The sequence below is a fragment of the Sander lucioperca genome, chromosome 6 (genome assembly GCF_008315115.2).
Source record: "Sander lucioperca isolate FBNREF2018 chromosome 6, SLUC_FBN_1.2, whole genome shotgun sequence".
NCBI lineage: Eukaryota > Metazoa > Chordata > Actinopteri > Perciformes > Percidae > Sander > Sander lucioperca.
Genome location: NC_050178.1, coordinates 42459727 through 42477468, shown reverse-complemented (window position 1 = coordinate 42477468; position 17742 = coordinate 42459727). Strand labels below are relative to the sequence as shown.

Sequence of the window (17742 nt, the reverse complement as noted above, 5' to 3'; positions counted from 1 at the left end):
GCAACACCTCTCACCCCCTACATGAGACTGTGAGTTCCCTGAGCAGCTCCGTCAGCAGCAGACTGCTGCACCCTCACTGCAAGAAGGAGCGCTACCGCAGGTCCTTCATTCCAGCAGCAGTCAGACTCTTTAATACAAGATCATAATGTAGCACTGCTCGCTGTTTCTGCAATATGAGCCATCACTGGACAATATTCTGCACTATGCTTTATTATTGATTACTCCGTGTCACCTCCATCTGTGCAATAATTCATTTCTATTCATCCGCACCTTACTCATCTGTACATCTGTGTTTATATACTGAATGTCTATAGAAGGGTGTTTATTGTGTAAATATGTTTGATTTATTACTATTATTATTAGAACTAATTCTATTTTTTTCTATTTCTTATACTTAATGTATATTTTTTCACCTATGTCTACTTAATGTGTATTTGTGTTATTCTGATGTGTGCAAATTTTTTCTTTTGAGCTGCTGTAGCACAGGAATTTCCCCAGTGTAGGATTAGGAAAGTCTATTGACCCATTGCTTCCTTTGAAATTATGTATTGAAATTCTTTCTGTGCATTTTGGTTTGTCTGCTTTAAAGCCCCAGTGTGTAACGTGTTTAGTTGTTCGTTATCAACTCTGTGTTGCCCGTTCACAAACTTGTCCTTTTTCATGAATATTTACCACCACCATCAATTCCAAGTATTCCTTTTGGCTTGAAATTTTACATTTGCGTTTGCATGAACTGGGGTAGACACTCCATATTCATGCGCCATCTTGAAATACGTTAGCCGGTAAGGGACATACAGGACATACTGCTCCGCCCTTCGCGTTTTGCTGTCACATGATAAACTCACAGGTGCTGCTAATGCTGCTAATGGGTATCGTAGCTTCCCGGCCCCGGCAAGTTTGAAGAAGGAAACATGGAGGACCACACGTATTCAAAATCCAAATTTCAGGAACAGGAGTCTTCTTCTTCGCCCAGAAAAAGAAAAAGGATATTGAAAAGAGCAAGAGACCAGCTTTTTGAAGCGTGAAGGCTACCGTAGCTGTAATACCTACTTTGAACTGCGTGGTACGAGAGAGTTGATTGCGATATATGATCTCAATGCTAGATGGGAGAAATTCCTACATATTGGACCTTTAAAGAGACTGATGTGAACATGTTTCTGCAATATCTTTAACATTTGTAAACATTTATTATGATTCCTAATGTATGCAGCATTTAATTTTAAGTTAAGTCAAAAGGAAGTACATTCTTGTGATCAGATATTGTACATCAACTGCCCATGGTCCGTAGCTTGTGTCCTCTGACTTCACTGTGTTTCTGTGTAACCTTGTGGCATAAATGCTCAGCCCCCACTGGCAGATTGTGCCACAGATGTTGAGCAGTGCTGCGGGCAGAAACCCACTCTCTGTGTTGGTTTTTAAGCAGCAGTGGACACTTTAAGAAGGACAGATCCATGGAAGCAAAGATATATGCTGTGGCATATCTCATACCACAGAGAGCACTCATCCTTTGCAATAGAGACACACACACACACACACACACACACACACACACACACACACACACACACACACACACACACACACACACACACACACACACACACACACACACACAGGTACACTTTGCTCTCTTTTTGGTAAAGCATATGTTACTCTATGGAGTATTTCATCTAGTGGTTCCTATGACTAGATTTCAGATGTATGGCTCGCTGAAGAACCATATGGTAGTGGATATGGTTTGATTAGAGTCTAGATTCAGCTTTTCTTTTTGACTTATTCTGAGTCACTCTTAGAAAGATGATAGCGCGCTTTTAAGTTTGACAGCTGCTACGTGTTTTAGTGGGGTTTGCAGCGTGAAGCATTGGAGAATATAAAGTTGGAAAAGGCATAATGAGGCTAAAACATCACAAATAAAAAAAAGTTTGAAATGAAGGGCTGGATATCATTATACTGTAAGTTTGACGCAGCTTATTTTTTATTATTATTACTATTTTTTTATGAAGAATTATGTATAAAAGTGGCAGATTGTGCGAGATCTGTTGATCTCTCAACCACATTTTTAGCCCCTATGTATCCAACGTGTTTGAGTTTCCTGCTGCGAGAAGACACTGATTAGCACATTTACAGTAAACATCTTTTTATAACAAGCACGGCTCCGAAAATGTACTTTTTAATAAAGGATCATACAATTATAATATATACCTATATCTGTAGGACATTTGTATATTAAAGTTGTAATCCCTAACCTATTTGATTCTTTGAGGATTTGGAAACACTATTATTATTACTATTATTGTGGTAACAACAAGGATGGTTTTAATATTTGGTCTTTTTCGATATTTGGTCATCTTTTTTTGTGTACATCATCTTAGTCGCATCTAAGCTGTGCTCACTCTTTGCTGAAATATACTGTAGATATGTGTGACCCCAGTGCTTAATTTGTAAAGTGGGAGGTCCCGGAGCGCAGAGGGAGGGGTGGATCTGGTGACTCAAAATGGGGGTTGGAGGTAACGGAACAACAAAAAAATGACACTGCATTACGTAGCTTCTCTGACTCTGACTAAAAAAACCTAAACAATGCTGTGTGTACATCAGGGCAATGGTTATTTTAATTTCAGAACATGCACTGCATCGGTGCGAAATGTAAAAAAAAATACACTGCAACAATCGTTTTCACGAGCAGCAATTATCCATCGGACTATTAAATTAACCAAAAAACCCACCCTGGTCTCCACTTATTTTTTATTTTTATTTTTTTTTTAATTTCTTTTTTGTATATGTTATGAAATGTTTTAATAAAGTTTGAAAAATGTAGTGTTGGACCCCAGGAAGACTAGCTGGTCGTCAAGGCGTCAGCTAATGGGTATCCTTAATAAACTAAACTAAAAACATTCTTGATCGGCAGAAACGTTTTCTGCTTGTTTGGGATCCGACTGGCCAGCGTATTTGAAAAAATTAAGCAAACTTTGTTGTCTTTTTGACAATCTCAACCAGCATAAGCGCATGTGTCACTTGAAGTGCCTCCCCTCCCTCTGTCCCTCTCCCCCCTTTGCCTCCCCTCCCTCCGTCCCTCTCCCCCCTCTGTCTTACCCTGAAAATTCACCTCAGAACGCATCAAAAATGCAAACACAAGATTTTTGTGGAACTTCAATGGGGAAGAAAGACTAACAAGACAGATAACAACATTGAACACTACACAAACAGTAATTTATTTTTTTCATTTAGACGATTAATTTTTTATAGTGACACAGGAGGTGCCGGCTCAAATTAAGCCCTGGACCCCCCACCAAAGATTTTTTATTTTTTTATTTTATTTTTTTTTAGATTATTTTTTTGGGGCTTTTTCCTTTATTATGAAGTGACAGTGGATAGACATGAAAGGGGGAGAGAGATGGGGGATGACTCGCAGCAAAGGACAGCAGGTCGGATTCGAACCCGCGCTGCTGCAGGACTCAGCCAACATGGGGCGAACGCTCTTACTGAGTGAGCTAGAGGCCGCCCCGACCCCCCCCCAAAGAATATCATCTGTAGTGTTTACTGTTAAAATTGTATTTTCAAAATCCATATAATCATCAAAAGAGATTCCCAGATTAATTCATTTGTTTTCTTTTTAATTAAGAAATAAAAATGAATATAAGAAGCCCTGTATGCCTTGGGGGACATTGTAAAGCCTAGTGTAAACCCTCTTTGCAAAGTAAATACTGTACATAAACGCCTTGCAGCTTCATTCCTGGTTTGTTTTGTAATGTAAGACATAAAAAACTAACTGGAGTTCATGTCCTTTACTGTGTCCAATATGACCAGTTGACAGAGTGCCCACCACCTAATGAACACCTTATCAATGCAACCTTAATATAAATGCTAAGCATGCTGAAGCTAATATTAAAACCTGATATTCTAGTCTCAACCTCAGCACATGATAATTATATGTCACTGAAACGACTTCCACTGTCATTACAGAATGCTCCTGCTGGGTGGCACCTGCTGAGATCTATGAAGCTTTATTGGCGTGCTGTAATGGAGTTGTTAGCAGATAACACGTTAAGTGCTTATTATTCCAGGCCTATCAGATCACAAAGGGCAATGGGAGAGAAACAGAAAGAGAGGGAGAAAGAAAGAGAGAGAGGGAGATAAAATGCCTCAAACACGCCTCTTTCTAGACCTTGTGACTCCATCTGCAGTCAAGATCACAAGCCACCATCTGTTCTACATGTGAAGCAGGATACTTTTTTGCTCATTTGAGCAGCCTGGCAAAGGTGCTGTGTGGCGAAGGGTCTCCAGCCTGGTTATGAGGAAAACCTCCCTGATTACAGAGACATTAATCAGTCTAATAGACAGGAACCTTCTTTTCAGAGCTCAGCTCGCCTGCAGAGTGCTGCCACATAGAATACCATATGGCGTGGCCCTGTGCCACCTTCTCCCATGGGCACCGGGCAACGAGCTCCAAATGGGCCATGGCAGGGACAGTGGGTGATGCTGCAGGCTCTGTTGCCACAAAACACTACACTCTGTTGTAGTTTATTGTGTGAAATAATCTCTTGGGTTGTGGATCAATCTGGTAATTTGTCACAGGCACACCGCAAACGTTGTCTCCTCTCCGCTCTTTTTCCGTGCGTCCCCTCACACCGTCATAGCACTGAGGTATTTGGCATGCATGTGGAAGAGCCTTAAATAGCCATGCCATGGCTTCATTCTCTGCATCCTGGCATGGAGAATTTGACTCGGCCCATAGCCAAAATATCTTTTGAGTTTTCACAGCTCTCCTCGGATGATGGAAAAGCTTAGGCCAGGGGTGTGTGTATGTGTTGAGAAACGGTGGGGAGAAACGAAGGCAAGCAGACAAACACTCAAACACTGACTCATGTACTCCAGCCGCTGCCTCTTTGTATGGCGACGGTCTGCACCTGCAGCATGCCAGCCATCCTGATATACAGGCCCACAGTCACTCTGCCTCCTCTCACTTTAGGCAGTCCATTAGCGAGCAGCGGCTCAGTGCTGCTTTAGCTAGCTGGGCAGCAGCAGGATGTGTTCAGCTGGCAGAGAGTGCTGCCACTGGGAGCTAGCAGGAGGGCCATTTGTGCCGAAATAGCATGTGCCCAGCAACCCTCTCAAGTTTTCTGAATTGCTCCCATCGGAGCACAGTGCTCTGATGTTTTTTTTTTTTTTTTTTTTATTAAAGTCTGCAGCCATTAACATTTAAAGAAATGCTGTATCTTCTGAAGATTAAAACAGCAGCTTTTACCTTTCCAGTTAACGCAACAAAGGTGAGATAATTTGCGTCATGTACTATGCATAACCACCTCTCGCAATTCTATAAAACCATAAAAGGAATTCAACATTTCTGTGAAAAACCAATCTTTGTAGTATTGTGTAGTTTTGAAAAATCCCAAGAAATTCTGCACTGATCCCTTATTCAATGTAATTTTATTGAAATGCTCCAGGCTTGCTCATGAGAATCCCAACAATACGTCCTGTGTATTGCCAGCTGATCCATCTTGATCCCCTGAGATAAATACAGTAAGAGTATGACTATAACTCAAGGCCACCATTTTCCTGTTAATTTATGGCGTTCTCTACAACTTGTACAGTAAGGGTGAAATGAAATTGGAAAAACCACCTTCGAGGTGACTGCTATGTTTATAAATGGCAGCTCGGTGTTAGGAGGCAGTTAGTTTTGTCCTTCCTACAGTATATATCCAAGGCTTGTGGCTGTGTTGTTCTGTCTGGATTTATTCACACAGAGGACAGCTCTTTCTGGTGAACTCTTTTACAAGGGCATGCGCCTGCAAAACGCAGTTGAGCATGACCATTAGCATAATTCAACTGTCTGTCATGTAAACCCGAAAATACAAATAAAAAATCATTAAAATCATGAACTCAAGTGTCATTATGAAACAAATAAGACAAACACAATGACTGCGCTTTAACATCGACAACATCCAATCCAATCACTCCTTCTCGTGGCTGCCTGCACTTAACATGAATTTCAAAACTCCGCACCAAAATTAGCAGCAGCTATTTTATTATACATGGAGTCATCCTCCCGCTTAAAGAAGGATGAGACCAAAGTGGTGGTCTGTACAGTTGTGCTGTTATAGTTATATGAAGTTTGCTGCTAGCATGCCGCCTGACATCAGACTCCCCGTGTGAAATACCAAACTCCTTCCTACATACATTGCAAAACGCTTTGTTTGTATCACATAAAACTGCAGTAATCCAGGGGTATTTCCCTACCCAGTCCTCCCGGTACCTGCAGAGACGTTTTTGCTTTTTAGCTACATGTTCATCGGGTCCTGGGACACCAGCCTGAGCCTCCATTTCAACAATGAATGAATGAATGAATGAATGAATGAAAAATTGCAATGCGTGTTATCAAAATTTGTGCCAGCTGCCTACGTAGGGCCTACGTACTGTTGCAGCCAATGAGCAGCCGACGGGAGCTGGCTGCAGGACGACTCAATCACCATGAACAGTTTGTAATGTTCTATCAGACTACAAATACTCGAGAGTCTGCTCTTGAGACTTTGCTCTAATTTTCGGGACAATTAAGGCAGGGGTTAAAGCATAGTACATTTTTAAAGAAGCCTTGTGTGCAGATCAGTTTCCACTAAAAAGGAAAACTAATCTGAGCATTGTGCCACCAAGGCAAACACTGTGGGAAACAAAGCAGCTATTGTGTCAGTGCTTACAAGAGGGTCATAAGGTAAGACTTGCAACCCGGTAGAAAGGGATGGATTTCACAACTGTCACTATTGACTGGAGAGATGCCAATTCCAAAAGGATGTCTTTATGGTGTTATGTCAAAGACATCCAGGAACAGTGTATTGACTATGCTGTGTATTCTACATTCTGTTATCGACCACTGAGAATATTTATAATTCTAATCAGTGGATTACACCAACTCAGAAAGTTTGCTAAACTTTTGATAAAGGGAGGTAGAGCTGAGGCATTTTTTTCAAAGTCCTTTTTATACATGGAATATTTCACTGTACTATCTTCATCTCGTCATTCAGACATATACGTACAGTAAATAAGAATCCAAATCAGCTTTAATGGCCAAGTAAGTGTGAACACATATAAGGAATTTGACTCTGGCTTTTGTAAATGTTTGTTATGGCATAAATTAGACATGGCATGACTCTTGCTCTACATTTGACACCACTGCTGAAGAACAGTGGTGTGTTGGAAAATAACAATATCAAGTAAGAATGCTGTTTACACTTGATTAATTAAATGCTGTCCCATTAAAGCTGCACCTATCAAACATTTTATATGAACAAAATGTCAAAAGAGTCTGTGTAATGTGAAAGGGGTCGCGAGTAAGGAACCCACAGATAATGATTGACTCAGCAGTTCCACTCAGCCCTATGGAGCTTTTTAATGTCTCTCAGCTCATTGTTTTTGTTTTACGGCCCACAGATTTAAAGGTGCTGTAGGTAGGATTAGGAAGATCCCGGACTTAGCCAAATTGTTTTAACATCGACAACTTCTCAGTCCCTCCCCCCTTTCCGCTAAAGCCCAAAACGGTCTCCTAAGCCCCTCCCCCCACAAGGGAGAATGAATGCGTGTGCATGAGCAGTGATTGACACACAGTTAGACACCCCCCCTGGCCCTAATTGGTGCATCTGAACAGGGAGCGGTGGATTTTTGCAAATCGCACTACAGGCTGTAGGTGGTGCCAGAGGAGCTGGATTTTGCCTGCTGCTTACCTGCTTCATGTAGTTCTACTCCAACATAGGGTCAGTTTCAGCAAATATGACAGAAAGTTAGTCTTACCTAGTGCACATTTAATGTTTTGGTTCACTCTTACAGCTTTCATCAGCTGTTCTCAGTGAAAATATGTGTAGCTCTAATAAACCCACTGTACACTCAGGTGTTGGTGGATAGAATATCAGAGCTAAAAGTAAAGTCAATATTGCAATCTTGTTTGTTGGGTCCCAACCCTTTTGTAAATGAATGCTAATGTGCTACATGTGTGGTGGATGTGTAAATAGGGAACGGTTAGCTGTTATCAACTTTATAATGTTTTAAAATGTCAGTATTGTGTTAACAGCTTGCTGCATTTCCCTCAAGTTGCCAAAACAAAAATATCAGTAAATTGAGGTTTAATTGAAGGATAAAGTAAAGGACACACATAAAGAGTAAACCACGGCAGGTTTTGTTTGGCGTATACAATATAATCAATGCATCCCTTAACATTTTTTATGCCGTGTTGGAAGTATTTGGGGCATTTTTCAATGTTCTATAAGATTTCTTTTGTGACTTTTACGTAAAAGTAAATTGGACATTATTCAGATATGAGCCCAATATGTCAAATTGTCATCACATCAAGGTGCATGTCTGAAAGGGGAACTAAGTGGCGGCCAATGGCGTCAACAAATACTCCTGCAACCATTGCCTGCTTTTTAAATTCACTGCAGATGTATTTCTGCATATAATGACAAAGTACATTAAACACTGCAAAACAGTGAGAAGAAAAGCTAGAGGCTTGTAAACACATCACAGTTGAGTTTTGAAAAAAGAAAACATAAAGTGTTAAATACAAAATGTATATTAAATACAAAATGTATACGTGGGAACAAAAATCAAAATAAATGAATATAGACCTAATGCAGAAAGTGAAATCAAAGGGAGAGTGTATTGCGTGGGAGGATTTGATGTGTGTGTTTGCGTATTTCTTTAAAGGGAAAGGGAAAAGGAGGGTGAGACTAACTGTGTGTGCTGTGCTGAAGTGGTTTGGGTCAACATGACATGGGTCATGTTTGAAATTTTCGAGAGATGTGGGTTTATTGACAGCAGGACTTGAACTGCGACACAGTTGAGCTCGCCTCATCTTATGAAGAACAAACTGCATTTTTGTCTGGGAAGCGGTTGAGTTTTAGGCTTCTGGAGTATCTAGTATTATAGGTTTGAAGTTGTGAACTGAATAGAAAGTATGCTTTAAAGTGGTAAAGGAAGGGACTTTAACTGCTGTATGTGTTCACAAATAACAGACTTTATCAGACTGCCTGACAGTCGCTATGCTAACAAATATGTACAAAATAATGTCAACAGCTTCTCAATTCTTATCTTTTTTTGTGATCAAATACAGTAAAAACGCTTTGCAAGTGCAGTTTCATCCAGGTGGCAAAAGGACTGGGTGCAACATTATTGAGACCGCACTAACCAGTTTATTGTGTTTTTGTCATCAGCACTTTACCAAAGCCAAGAAAACAGCTATAATTATGGTTCTAAGCTACAGGAAATAATTTTCATGCTCGTAGATTACAGCGGTGAAGAATCTGGTTAGGGAAGCCCGACCATTGTGACAGTCTCTCATTAACTGAGGCACAGCGGAAGCTTCATGCCAAGACAATTACACACTGGCCTTTGAGAATGTGACAGCACTTTTTGACAGGAACTGATAAAACAGGAGGGACATGCATGCATCTCAAGACTGAATGATACAACATATTGTATGCATCTGATGGGATAAATGTTGAACAAACTGTATTTTTATATTATTAGAACAACATCATTATTTCCATTTGATGAAGAGAATTTGAGCCCTTGCCATGAATTATTCAGACATAAAGTGGGCGGTGAGAAAAAACAAAAACAGTTGGAAGACTTGTTGTGAAGGACACTTTGACAATTGTAGCCTGAACACTCACACGAGATAGAAGGGAACAGAATGTCTCAAAAACAAGCATTTGAAGGGCATTAGGCCTTTAAGTAGCATGGATTCGTATGTCACATTTATGGATATAAGACTTTAGCACAGCTTTGACAGTGCGCTTACAAGCCAACAAGCTAGCTGTCTTGCCACCATGTGTCTCCCTGCCCCCGAGGTTCAGGATGATGCCTGTACAACCACCCATGTGCTCCCACATCCATGTCCTCTTTTCCCTGCTTTTAACTCCTGTTAGCATGCTCTCAAACTGCTATGTTTCTTTTGCTCATTTATCACAGTATCAGCTGTGAGACGGGGGACGAAGAAGTGTGAGGGAAAAAAAAACCATTTCATTTTGTAGTCCCTGCGGTGCATGGCTTCTGGCAGCTTCAGGGACAGATCCTTCAGCGGTGAGACGTCCCTCCTCGTGCATGCACCAGTGGTTTCCAGCACAGCATGAGAAAGGTCAGCTTCCATTAGATGCACTGTGACAGAATGATGTCTCCGCAGCAATTTATACCGAGCCTGCTGCTTGCTCTTGGTAATTCTGCTCTCCATCTGCATGTGTGTGTGTTGATATTCATCTGAGAGCGAGCACCTTTAATGTAGCCAAGTTCCAAACTTTGTGCTGCTTTGCATTCAGATATCTAGTCTGCTGAGAGGAAGGTAAGCATGTGTTATTATTACTACAGCTGCACTCTCTGGGTGATTCCAGACTTACTGCAGGAATGTAAAGCATGAAGAGTCATGACGTTGTTGTGGCTGTACTTTACTTTAGCCTCAGTCTTTCCACTCAGGCCTCATCTGTCATCATCCATTGGCTGAGGCTCACCCAGGAAACTAAGCTGAGAGGGGGCACTCAAGCTACGAGAGGTGTTGGGGCTACAACGTCGTCTTACTGTAGTACATACAACAATACCACCTAGAGTGGAAAAGACACTGCATCTCTAAACGCACGTTGCTTTGTAAAACAGTGCTCTGGGCGATGCCTGTGTGGCTTCCATCAGTGTTGACAACTGTAGTTGTCAGTGTGTATGACGGACCGTATGTGCGATGTTGGTGTGTGAGAGAAGTGTCCTTGAGCCTCCCATCCTTCTCTCTGGGTGACTACATGAACTGTCACTGACACATCCCAGTGTGCTGTGGATCAGTGGGGCCGAGACATGCCAGACAGAGGCACTGCTGCTTTCCAGGAGGAAGAGCCAGAGTTATTGACAACATGATGAGTTATTCCAGTTTCACTGCCCAGTACAGTAGCAGATGCTCACTGAACTTATATGGACAGAAAAGAAAGAAATGCTGTTGTGAGGCCAATTCTACAGAGTTGAGAATTGGGAGAAGTTGTTGGTCATGGAAATAGTTTAGGTAATTTTACCATGAGGTTGAGGTGTGTGATTTTAAGTGAAATATTACCACAACTATTGGACGGATCCTCTTCAGAATAAATAGTAAATAGTAACTGTCACTTTTCATCTAGTGCTCCCATCGTAGTCCCATCATCCCAAAATGTTAGCATGCAAGCACGTTAAAAAAATACGGTTAAAATGATTGTCACTGTACCTGCTAAAGACAAAGATGTCATTGTTATTGTGAGCATGTTAGCATGCTGATGTTAGCATTTAGCTCAAAGCACCACTGTGCATAAGTACAGGTTTACAGAGCCTCTAGTGGGGCTGTAGCCTTGTTCCATCAGTTCTGTATGGCGGTTGCCTCGACTTGCATAACCAACAGTCTCAGCCTCTGATGCTGCGGAGAAGAAGTATGTCAGCTACGAATATCAGAGCAAATTCTAAATGCTTTGTTTTTGAAATTGGGAAGAAAACACTGAACCATTTTTGCTGGATAGTGGGAGAGGGCTTTAACTCTGTGGGCCTGTAATCAACGACATCACTTGTATCTCTATCATGACTGCCACTTCATCGAACAGTAATATTTTAAATTCGTTCTACTTTTACTCATCAATAATGTTGTCTCACTCTGAATGCATTCCTCTTTTACCTAACATCATTTTCAAACAGTTGACCATTTGCTTCTGCTCCACCTCATTAAACGATTCTGTTCCACTTCACTCTGCCAACATGACCTTAAAGGACAATTCCGGCGCAAAATGAACCTAGGGGTTAATAACATATGTGTACCGAGTCGAACGTTCTCTGGGACATGTTTTCATGCTAATCGAATGCGTCTCTAGCTTTAAACAAGCTACCGCAAACCGGTGGTTAGCTGCTAACGCTAGCTTTCGGGGCAGAGGGTAAATTGCTATTTTATACCACTAACAATGCTCAAAATAGCACCACACTTCAATGGTAGCATTATGAGGGTCCCTACATGTAAACTGAAGCATTGAGAACTTTGTAAGTGTACAGACAGTTTATTAAAAAGATATATTGTAAAGACAGTAGCGTTCATGTTTACATGCGGGTGCCATCTTGGAAAACAGTCACGAGCAGTCTGTACACTTACAAAGTTCTCAATGCTTCGGTTTACATGTAGGGACCCTCATTATGCTACCGTTGAAGTGTGGTGCTATGTTGAGCCTTGTTAGTGGTATAAAATAGTGATTTACACTCTGCCCTGAAAGCTAGCATTAGCAGCTAACCACCGGTTTTGCAGTAGCTTGTTTAAAGCTAGAGACGCATTCGATTAGCATGAAAACATGTCCCAGAGAACGTTCGACTCGGTACACATATGTTATTAACCCCTAGGTTCATTTTGTGCCGGAATTGTCCTTTTAAACTGGAAGTTCAACACTTGAATCTTCCTTGTAGAAAAAGCACTCATGAAGTGCACTTGTGACTCTCTTTCAAAACTAAAATGTGTAAATTTGATACGATGAAGCATCTCAGTCGTGAATGCAGCTGTAGCTTCAGACCTGTGTTAAAAATAACTCACAATCTGGTAAGATGCATTGTAGTAGCTATTGTGTTGTCTCTTTGTCCTTTGCCATTGCAGTGCTCTTTGTGATTACTCAACTGCATCGTGCACTCAGTGCATGCTAATGGGTAAATGTGATTAAGACATGGATTGTACAATGGAATTAGAGTTGTGCATCGGCCAAATAGTGCTGACTGTGCCTGTCAGGGCTCAGATGAGAAGCAAGTTAGCAGCAGCGGCCTGCATCTCTGCTTCAAACTCCCCATCCGTCCCTGTGTGCAACTCTTCCACCACTAACCAGAGGGGAGGCTGTTTGACATTTTCTTTGAGTCACAATACCACATCAGCTTATTTTCCTCCCCCTTGTCATTTCTTATCTTTTCTGTTTATCCCTGATCCCTCTGTCTTTCTGGCTGCCTCATGTTTTGGCCTCTCATCTCTCCTCCTTGCTTCAGTTTGTCTTTCTGTTTCTCACTCACTCCTCTGAAGAGAGACGAGCGGGTGTGAAAAAAAAAGGTACTCTATGCTGTTACCATGGCAACTGCATCTGGGAGCTGAGCCAGTCCTCTTCCACAGACATGCGTGCTCCATCTCTCATCCTCTCTCCACTTGCCTTACTTAGATTAAAGCTTACCCCTAATGAGAATGAAGAGAAAGAAACAGGAGAAACAAGGGATGAGGCTGCGCTTGTTAGTGAAGAGTAGCGTTTCATAACCCTCCAAGGAAACAATGTTCCTTTACCTGTGATGAATCATTATTACTGATGACAGATATCAAAGACAGACATTGTCAGTAATTACACACAGTGTACAAAAAAGGAAACACCCAGTGTATTCCTGCCCTGTAACGTGCTTTCTTCTCCTCTGCAGAGGTTGCTGGGTTGACGGGGGTGATTGTGGGTAATGGCACGGTACAGGAAATTATTGAATTTGCAGGGCTCTAGTGCCCCGCTCTGTGACATTAATCCATATTAATTTGGCAATTAATCTGATTTCATGAGAAGATGTCTCAATCAGGGACCCCATTTACCGCAAACTAACTTTGGATTATATGATTTGTATTATCGTTGTGTGTGCATGTGTATACATGTGTCCTCAATGGGCTTTTTCATTATTGGCTGACATGTATCGTACAAATCTTTGACGACCACTCCAAAGCAACAGTAACTATCGATTTGGGTAAGGCTAGAAAATTTGTCATGGTTGGCTGTGTGCTTGTTTTATGTGTTGCAAACAGAAGTGAAAAATGTCCACAGTGGGGAACAGAAATGTTTAGATGAGCTGTTTTCAGATTATTTGTTGCTGTGAACACAGCACAGCTGAGACAGGTATATTTTACACAGACAGCTGTAGATGAATGCATTGTGTCATGTAGCCCAGATGGATGTTAAGTGAGGGGGGACATCAGCGTCTGTTTGACTTGGACAGAATGAGGAAGTGCACACCTGTAAAGCGCGCAGGGGAGACGCTCGTGATTTTCAGCTTGACTGAATCGGACTGGGAGGCGAATGGGATAACAGAAAGACACAGCGGCTCTGTGTTTGCTTCCATTGCCATCAGAACACGATACCCGATGGAGTTTTCCCTCTCTGATCATGGAGTTTATTCGGCAGTCATTTCCATGATTCAGCCAGTGAGGGAAAATTGATTTAGCAACTCATAGCTCAGTGTCCAGCTGGATCAGACAGCGAGGGGAAAATGAGGGCCCTGAGTGGACATACCACTCCACGCTTCATTTTTGTCCCCAAGGAGAGGAATTCATTTCTGTCAAATCTCTGTGATCGTAAGTAATGGGACGGTTATGATAGCAAGGCGGAGGAGGAGGAGTGAAGGGAGAGGGTTTCACACTCCTTTAACCATGTGCAATATGTCAAGACCTTCCCTGGTTGGGAGTCGGAGCGGGGTTGTCTCTTCTCTGAACCAGTGTGAACCGGTTGTGTTTCTGCATCAGTCGTCAGACACGATCGCCTACAAGCCCCGGGTGCATTATATTGATGTGATTTGCTGCTCGTGGGGCAGAGAGGCCTCCAGGGTCATACACAGACTGGATTAAATACAAGGTCCTGGAGCATTGTCTGGGGAACTCTATAATACACAGGTGTTCTTTCTATATGCTGTGTTATATATGCTATAAGCATAGTTTTCATCTGGTTGGGAATCCACTGAGTAGATGTATCATTCACCGTGATAAATGTCAGGTTGATGTGCCTTTAAAATCACAGAGGCTTCATTTTTAATTCATCACATTCAACAATTATGATGAGGGGAAATCCATTGTGAGGGAGGCAGAGAACCCATTTTTTCTTTAATAGACGACAATGTAATGCACACAATGTGATTTTTATTTCGTGTCATGTACATCTAAGTACCCAAGACATTAAATATACAGTTGGTGAATCAAGGCTTGTCAGAGAATAATATCAATGATTACATAAAACTATTGGGAACCAAATACTTCTACTACGTTGGCTTTTCTAAGCTCTTCAAACTAAATCTGACATAAAAAACCTTCCCTTCCTAAAACACAACTGAAGTCTTTTAATTATCATGCAAACATAACAAATCTGCAGAAATTAAGAGCAGTGTATTGAAGAGTACAGTGCTTAAATCATCCTATAAGATGCAGTGAAAATATAAAATCCATAAAAAAGGGGTATGAACAGAGATCCACAAAGTTATTGCTTTTAGCAAAAAAACAAGATGTAATGAGTTAATTAGTTAATGTGAGTGGTAGATGGATTTTGTTACTTTCTGACAGAGACAAGCTAGCTGTTTCTACCTGTTTCTAGTCTTGATGTTAAGCTAAGCATAGATAGTTATGAAAAAGTTGAGAGTGCTATCAATCTTCTTATCTAACACTCAAATAAACAAATTTCCCAAAACGTCAAACTATATACAGTATATATATGTAATGATGATGATTTGTTGATTATAAAAAAATGAATGAATTCTCCTCATTAGTCCAGCGGTATCTATGTGAAAAGTCCCAATACATTTCCTCAAATGTCCTTAATATCTTTTTAGTGAGTCTATGTTTAGACATGCTTACAGTACACACCTCTTTAAACTGCCAAAACTGTCTGCACTCTACTCCCACTTCAGCTGTTATTATTCATTCCACCCACACCTATAACCTGCAAAACTTGCATCTGAAGGCAAGAAATTCTAACTGATTTTCAGGAAAATGTAGAAATTGATAAAGTAAAGTAAAAGTCGATGAGGTAAGCTGTGGGAAACTGGCTGCACAGAAGAAGAAAAACCCTTACATACATATAATAAAACTATATAAAGACAACAACCCTCTATAAACACAACATGTCAATCAAATTACCAGAACTGCCTCCTCCTGAAAAACATAGCTCGTCTCCGCCCATCACTCTCCTTCTCTTCTGCCGAAACTTTGATCCATGCCTTCATCACATCCAGAATTGACTACATTATTTATGGCACACCATCCAAAGTACTAAATACACTCCAGTGCATCCAGAACTCTGCTGCTCATCTGCTCACTAGGGCTGGGTATTGTTAAAAAATATTTGATACCAGTAATGATACCAATACCGTGACTTCGATACCCGTTCCTACTGGATACTTTTTTCCGATACCAATTTTATAAAACCAAAAGAAATTCCAACATTACACATTACGGCACATATCTTTTAATTTATTTTTCAGCTCCTACTACTACGTAAGTCCAGTCTCTGTGTAACGTAGAGTTTTTTCTGCCTGCCTGTAATATTAGACAGCCAATCACAAACATTAGTAGAGATTCAGTCGGTGCCTAAAAAGTATTGAATTTGGTCGGTGCCTAAAAAGTATTGAATTCGGTACCCAGCCCTACTGCTCACACATTCCTGCTCCCGTGATCACATCACCCCTGTCCTCCAGAACCTCCACTGGCTCACTGTACCACAACAAATCCAATTCAAAGTCCTTCTTATAGTGCGTTCCATTTGTACTCGGATTTCGGAGCTCGGAACTCGGGGAACCACAGAGTACCCCGAGCTAAAAATCCAACATGGCTGCTCCGTGCATCAACAGTTGTGAAAGCTGTAGTAACATACAGTTGTAAGCACTTCTGTGTTATTTGTGTCTCACTAAATCAGTTGTACAGGTAGCTTCACCCACAATGAAAAATCGGACTTGTAAATGGAACACATTCAACTCGGGTGTGACGTCATTCCCAGCTTAGGCTTCCGAGTTCCGAGGTACATGGAACGCACTATCAGACACAAATCCCTCCATAACGAGGCCCCCACCTTCCTCACCGACCTGCTCCACCACCATACTCCTTCCTGCAGCCTCAGCTCCTCTGTTGCCAACCACCTGTCTCCACCACTCGGGACCAAGCACCGGACCTTGGGCAACAAAGCTGGCCCCTCTCCCCGGACACATCCGAGACCGCACCAATCTGTTCAAACCACTAATTTAAAACTCAACTTGTGATTAATGTTGTGTCTTATATATTGAGTGCGGTTTTCTATGATCATTTTAATCATCATAGTCATCATTTTAAGTACCCTGAACATCTCTCTATAAATAATATGTAATTTGTTATTATAACTCAAACAAAGTACCTGCTCTACACTGTAACATTATACTTTGCATATTTGTGTTGTTTAGTGTTATTCCCTGAATATGTTTTTTGGTAGACAAATCAAAGACAACACTGTGGCGTGAGCCTTCATATTACTGTACTGTACCTAATGTGCATTTTATAGAAAGTTGTATACTCCATTGCACCATGGAGTGATACAGACTGGAGTATTACAAGCATTCATACACACTCGTGGATGATAGTACTTCCATCAGTTTTTTGGTTTAACACCTGTGTGTCTGAAGGAATGCACTGCTAATAGCCAAGAGTACCATGAGTAGTGCTCATGGCCTAATTCACTAATTCATTATTTTTTTTGATAATCTAGATCTTAGTGCTGGAGCTTGCCTTGCTTGAATAGATGATGAATATAGATTATAGAGAGATTTTATAATTAAAGTAAATGTCCTTGACGGCAAGGTGAATTTTGTCTGTATGTGGAAATTGTGTTTTATCAAGAAGCTACAGCTACAGAATTTGTAATGAAGGTGTAATCCTGGTGCCAGTGCCGTTATTATTTTGGGGGGAAGGCCTTCATGTTTGGAATTTTTCACAGTCTCCAGCTGTGGAGACATTTTAGCTCTTTTGATGTTCAAAGAAAGCATGCATGCAGCTTCTGA

At 41.2% G+C, this 17742-nt stretch overlaps 1 protein-coding gene across 10 annotated transcripts in view; it reads left to right on the top strand.

Moving 5' to 3' along the window:
* LOC116036703 (protein 4.1-like) overlaps window positions 1-17742 on the top strand; it is an 89364-nt gene that overhangs the window by 27061 nt on the left and 44561 nt on the right. The gene's annotated exons all lie outside the window — the stretch shown is intronic.